Genomic DNA, 7,056 nt, shown 5'->3' with positions numbered 1-7,056 from the left:
TATCATTGGTTTAACCCTTTAAAACCGGTCGGAGCGGGCACGCTCTGTTTTGCATAACTATTTTTAAATCCTGGTAGCTCTGCAACCAGGTAAGCTAGCGCAATAATTTTTTTGCATATGAAACTGGAGGAGCTGTACTTACATCTTATGCCATCAGCTTGTCCTCGGTCACAGTTTCCTTCCACATATAACTTTGCAAAAACTGCATAAAAAGCGCTTGCAGCAACACAAACATAATATTCCAGAAACACGCTTTGCCGATCCGATCAGCTGTTTGCAACACTTCCTACATTGGAATAGAGGTCAGCGCGAACTTTCGCATGTCCGCCATTACCTGCCCGAAACCGGAAGTGACGTCATTTTCGCGGAAATGTAGTTTTTTTTTACCATAAAGCCTCATGAGCGTATACTGGTGTTTTTAAAAGTTATCTTTGACTTTATGACTTTCTGTGTCGTTTCTGGGAGGCTTAGGACTCATATTGCACTGCTGGAAAAGTTTATTTTGATGCACATGCTGCTTTTTTGCAAATTTGCATTATAATATTTATTTTCGTTTTTCCTGCAGTATATAAAAATTGGTGTATTTCAAAAATAAAACTATGAAGACACTCAAAATAAATTTCCTGTGGTGGGAAACTATTTTGTGCAACTTTTTTGTATTTACAGTTTTGAGGGATAAGCCTCTTAAATTTCTCTAACTAGAAATATATGTTAAAAAAACAAAAACGATTTTCAATTTTTTTGTAGTTTATTGCACTTTTTTGCAATTTATGTAATTACTATGCACTTAATGCATACATATTATTAAAATTTGGGCTATAATGGTTGTATTGATGTATAGCAACTTGAAATGCTCCCAAAAATGGCACTACAACATGTAAAAATATAATATAAGCTCTGGTGGACTTGGTTCTATGGTAGGTCTTAAAGGGTTAAGGACAAAGATAGTAATCTTTCATAACTTGATCCTTAGCTCAGAATAAATAGTCCTTTATAATGCAGTTATTGTTACACCATGGAAATTACTTCTTTTCAGAAGTAAGTAAAGGGAAAAAACAGCAGACGACATCTTTAGACGGGAAACTGTTCTTGAAGTATACTGAACGAGAGAAAGAGAGAGATATCTGTGCATGAAGTGTGATTTTATTGTGGTAGAAGGAAAACAGCAAAAGTAAGAGGGAAATCATGACCATGTTTATGTGAAGCATAGTTTGGATCTTCTTTTGCTGCTGGTTCAGTCAATATTGTTTGGAGAGAGATAAAACTTAGAGCTTCAGAATTTAGCGCAAAAAGGACATAAACACAAAGCGCGGACCCACCGAAACATCAGAATCAGTGACCTGTCGGCTTTCAGACCCGACTGTATCCGTGCCATCGGGTGAGAAAGGTGACATCTGACTGTTTCTGATCTGTCGGCAGGTCAGCGCTTTGTGTTTACGTCTTTGTGCAGAATCCGTGTACCTGCTCTCATTTACTGCTTTAGCTGTTTGGTGGTTGTTGAAATTTAATGAGGTTTAACCTGAGATTCTGGCATTTTGGGCAAAATAAAATTATATTTAAAAATTGATACAGGATTTTAATTAATCGATTTTACGTTATCCAAGCTATAATCGATTTTAATCGATAATCAAAACCCACACCTAGTGAGAAAGAGAAAATACACAAATAAACAAACAAAGCTGATGGTTATCCAATGCATATCATCATTATCAAAAAGGAGAAATAATTAAATGCATCTGCCAAAAATCACCAAATACAGAAAGATTTCTTTGTAAAAGAAATTCAATAATTTTGTAATAATATTCTTAGTGTTAACAATTTCTCCATCTTTTAAGCATTTGATATCAACCCAAAATATAAAGGCAGATATTTTTATTTTTGCAACTTAAAATAACTACATTCAAACAATTTATGACACTCATCTTCAAGTTTTCCCACAGTACAAAGTTAACATAAACATTTAATATATTCAACTCTGTAAAATCTGCTTGTAACTACTGGAACACCAATAACTTTATATCTAAACCTTGCCAAATCACACCAAATAGAATGATCTAAACTACACATATAATTTTTTCATAGGAATACTCACTTAAATATTCTGTAATTTTTACAAATACTACAAATACCACATATTTCTGCCAAAAATACACACACATGCATATCGTTGCGTAATCTGAGCTCGTTTAAATTTAAAACTACTACTGCATTGTTTTAATAATTGAAATGTTGGACTCATTTTTGCAGAACAGGCACTTTATCTGTTGTTGCATTTGTAGTCTCCATTACACAGCGCAATATTATAAAAAGAGTCGGACAAATGTTATGTACAAATATTAGTGGCAGGCAACTTTGTGCTTTGAATACTGCTGAAAGTGATTGTTTCCGCTATGACTGTTCAGGGCTTGCAAAATCGCTAGCCCGACGTCCCGGGGGCGTCCTCTGACATCGTCTTATCAATCGTTAGCTTACTATGCAAACATGACAAGTGAAATCTCCCGCAGCTTAAACATGTGAGAGGTTGATCGCGCAGAGAATCGCTGAGTGTTATGTGAGTGCGCGTGTAAAAGCAGCAGGATATATATTTTAGTTCTGCTGAGCCAAATAAGACAGGTCAGGGTGAAGAAGTGACAGCCAAAGAAAAGCTTACCACAAAACGGAAAGGTTATGACAAATCAGACTATAAGGCAAAAAGAAAGTGCAGCTTTATGGTTTCATGGACAAAAGAATTTCTGTGGCTACAATATGACGAGCTAAATAACCAGGGCTGCACGTAAGTGGTCCGCAGGTGCGCATTCGCTGTCAAAATAAAAAAATGCGCACAAGATAAGAAGTTGCAACGCGTGTTTGCATACATAAGATTTTCTGGAGGAGGACAGACATTTGTTTAGAACTCTTAAAGATGTCGAAGAAGCTCCTTTAAGCAATTACTTTGGTGTTCCTCCACCTCCAAAGAAATGTCAGGTGTCCGAACCACAAAAGAAGCGCGTATTCTCGGAAAAGTGGTTGCAGGAGGTGAGCTGGCTTCAAACAAATGATGAACGCACAGATGTGGTGCAGAATGTGCCGTGAAAATCCCAGTCTAGCGGACAAAAACAGCCTTTTATATGGACGCAAACGCGCGTTGTAACTTCTTATCTGGTGCGCATCAGGCACGTGCAGAGGGGGGGGCTAGAGGGGCTTGAGCACCCGCCCCTTTCCTGATGGGTGCCCAAAGTGCCCTTTTGTTGAGGCAACTTTTTAAAAAAAATTATTATTATTTTTTATGTGTGTGTGCGTGCGGAGTCCTGTCTGTGCCCTTCAACAATAATATTTAACTATTAATCACAGTTTTGCTAAATAAAAGGATCTGGCTTGCATCAGTCACATGATCACATTTAACCAATGATCAGCGTACACTGTAGTGTATAGCACACAGGAGTATTAGCTTATTACGTACACGTTGGTAAGCTGTCTTGTGGCAACTGACGAACTGAAACAAACGAGTGTGCTGTGTGTGCAACAGCGCGACAAACATTACCTGTGCTTTTATTAACTGCACATGTAGTGCTGGTCATAGCTGCTGGCTACCTGTGTAAGGCTGTCATGGGTCTGTAGCTCTGTCACCGTTTTAGGGAACATATTTAGTTTTAAAGTAAGTTTCCGGGCTTTTCCTGCCTTTCTGGGGGGCTTATATTTCACTAAAAACGATCTAATATGCATGTCCACATAATTATGCAGTATTATAATTATAATATATTAAAAAAACACACGCTGTATTTTAAAGAACATACATTAAGAAGCAGATTATATTAGATTTATATTTTAAATAAGACAAAATTTGGATTTTACAGCAGTAAAATTATTGTATCTCTACAGTTTAAAAATGTAATAAGCTTTGCCCTGCACAGAGTGGATAGTGAAACAAATGGAATCATCATAAATACATTATTTCATATTTATTACTTCTCCCTCCTCATTGCTTTATTATTGTAGCTCTAGTAATAAATAATAATGTAAGGATTCTGAATCAGCACCGTGATGCCCATAGTATATACAGTATTCTGAAGAAGGTCTAAAATGTCCCTGTGTGTGCGTGCATGTGTGTGTTTTATTTAGATGGATTTTTAAAAAAAATATTACTCATGATATAACATTGTCCAGACATGGCTGGTAAGGACATGAGGAGGAAACAGTAGGAGCTGTGTGAGGCTACTAAAGGCAGGGCTATAACATTTTTCTGTCATCATTTTATTATAGATTAAGTGCTGGAGTTGTTAGGTGTGGATAATTAAATAATAGTTTATTGCAATAGCAAGTTGTGCCTTGTTCTCAGATAGACAGCAAGTGGAGAGTGATATATGAAATGATGGAAGGAAGAAGAGAAGCAAAGAGTGATTCACAGGCAGAGCCGAGTTTATTTCTCACAGTTTTTTGTTGCCTTATGGTTCCAAGTGCTGTCACCAATCTTTGCATTTTGTTATTATCTCATGACACTTGTTTAATCAGCTACCATCTCTCCTATGGACTTTTTACTGTCTACAGTCTCAAATCAACACAGCCCTGCCCTTCCCATATTAGATTCTTGATGAATGTGTGTTGTTGTTATTCAGCCTGGTTCAATGTGCCCCTTTTTAACTTTGAGCACCCGCCCCTTTAAACCTCTCTGCACGGCCCTGGTGCGCATCTTTTATTTTGACAGCGAATGCGCACATGCGGACAACTTATGTGCACCCGTGTAAATGACATAATGTTCTGCCGGGTGTGTTGCTGGTTTTCCCTCGATTTCTGAGTCAACAAGCACCTTTGTTACTGGGACCAGTAATTTTAAGAAAGGCCCCCATTAGAACCCATGAGAAATGCAAGAAATGCATTATTGCTCAGTCTGCAATATTTTTCGCAGAACAAACACCAATTGCAAATAACAAACTAAAAATAAACCTGAAAAATCTGTTTAGAACAGCGTACTATGTTACAAAGAGTGAACTACCACTGGCAAAATTTAGCAGTCTTTGCAAACTTCAAAAAGCAAATGGCCTAGATCTTGGTTCCACTTTCCTCTTACCCGTGACTTAAGTGGAAATTTCAAATTCAGGATCTGACACAGACTGATTCATGTTCTACACAGTTCTTACAAGTTCATAGAAATTTCTGTTCAATTAGAACCAAGTATTTGAGTTGATGATTGTAATTTTTATACAATGTTGTAATTTGTGTTTCAACAATTTTTTGATTAATGTTTTGTTTCCGTTACAATATTATACATTAAAGTATAATATTGTAACGGAAACAAAACAGGATATAAAACATCAATCAAAAAATTGCTCTCTTTTTTATTCGGGCTACTTAAATTTATTTTGGGCTACCAAAATCTGAAGAGTCCCTGGCCGAAAGGCTACTAGAGATTTTGAAATTTTGCAAGCCCTGACTGTTCATTTATCTGAAAAGCCAATGCATACAGCAATTGGTATGCACAGATTGCACGTGCATGTACAGTAGGTGCAAGGGCAGTACCAAGACTTTGGTTCCCTCTCCTGCAGAACAGTAGCATTTCACTGAGACCTAAAAGTTTTTAACAGAGCCCAATGTATTTCTTGCGTATTTCATTATGAGAGAATTCACAAGCATATACACTGTTGCTCCTATCATCATGCTCTCTATCTGAGAGGAACAACAATTCGATTTTCATTTTTGAATTAAAAAAACATTGCAGTGCCACACCTTTCTGTTCAAAAACATTTTTTGAACCACCGATCAATGCAAAAACACGCATGGATATATGTGTAGAAAGCTGTAAGTGACTGAACTTCCATTAGTACTGTGCCCCCTGGTGAATGCACAAGACATTACCACTGATTTTCATTAATGCCACTTGGGGGCATTAACATTCCAAGATCATCTGGTCAAACAACTGCAAGTGTTTAAACAGATAATCCCAGATCCCTAATTTTACTTAAACTATAGAGAACCTTTCAAGCCTACCACTGTTGTTTTGTAGCCTTTTTTAAGTGATTATTATAAGTGAATATGACACCAAGATTGCATGATCCTCCACGACTTGTAATACAGAAATTCCAAATTTAAAGTCACATTCTTTCCTTTTACAAAAATAACGACCTAATCTTTATTAGGATTTAGACTTAGTTTCCAGTTAATAAAATATAGTTTTACTGAATCTAAAGCCTTCTGAACCGATACACAACTATAAAAAGTCTCCCATTTATATTTACAGCAATCAACTTGCTACAAAAAACATATTTTTACTAAATCAAAAGCTTTTTTGTAATCAATAAAAGCACAGTATAGTTGTTTGTTATAGCACAAATATTAATCAGTTACATGAAAAACGTAATAAATGGTTTGGTAACCAATGAAATCAACTCTTAAGGACTAGTCTTTATTTATTATTGAAAATAAAATCAGAGCCTTATTATTTTAAGGCTATTACTTTAAATGTTTTATCTGAATAAAAATAATAATAAATTCATTTTTTGAACATATGTTGCCTGTAAATTCAGACAAATTAGTATCACACTCATTTAGATATTTAAATTTTTCCATTACAGGTATCTGTTGTAAAGGGGTTCTTTATTATCGTCCAATACCCTTTAGATAGCCTTTGCCTCAAATTAATTCCTTATTTCCTTCTTAGTAAGCAAGTAAGTAAACTTTATTTATTAAGTGCTTTTCACAGACAGACAGTCAAATGTAAATAATGTAAAAAAAATATAAAATATGTAGATCAACAAAAGGCTTGTTTGAACAGAAAAGTTTTTAACTGTTTTTTAAAAGAATCCACAGAGTCAAGCAAACATAATTGTAGTGGTAAACTGTTCCACAGCCTTGGTGCAACAGACTGAAAGGCTCTGTCCCCTTTTGTCTTCAGTCGTGTACGGGGAACAACTAACAGACTCTGAGTCTGTGAGCGGAGATGACGAGCAGCAGTGTATTTTATAAAAAGCTTGGATAAATAACCTGGGGCCTGGCCATTTAGTGCTCTGTATGTTAAAACAAGAATTTTTAAGCGAATTCTAAACTCTATTGAGAGCCAATGTAAAGAATATAAGATGGGAGTGA

Source organism: Neolamprologus multifasciatus, chromosome 22 (genome assembly GCF_963576455.1).
Source record: "Neolamprologus multifasciatus chromosome 22, fNeoMul1.2, whole genome shotgun sequence".
In the NCBI taxonomy this organism is placed as follows: domain Eukaryota; kingdom Metazoa; phylum Chordata; class Actinopteri; order Cichliformes; family Cichlidae; genus Neolamprologus; species Neolamprologus multifasciatus.
This window is presented reverse-complemented; position numbering follows the sequence as displayed.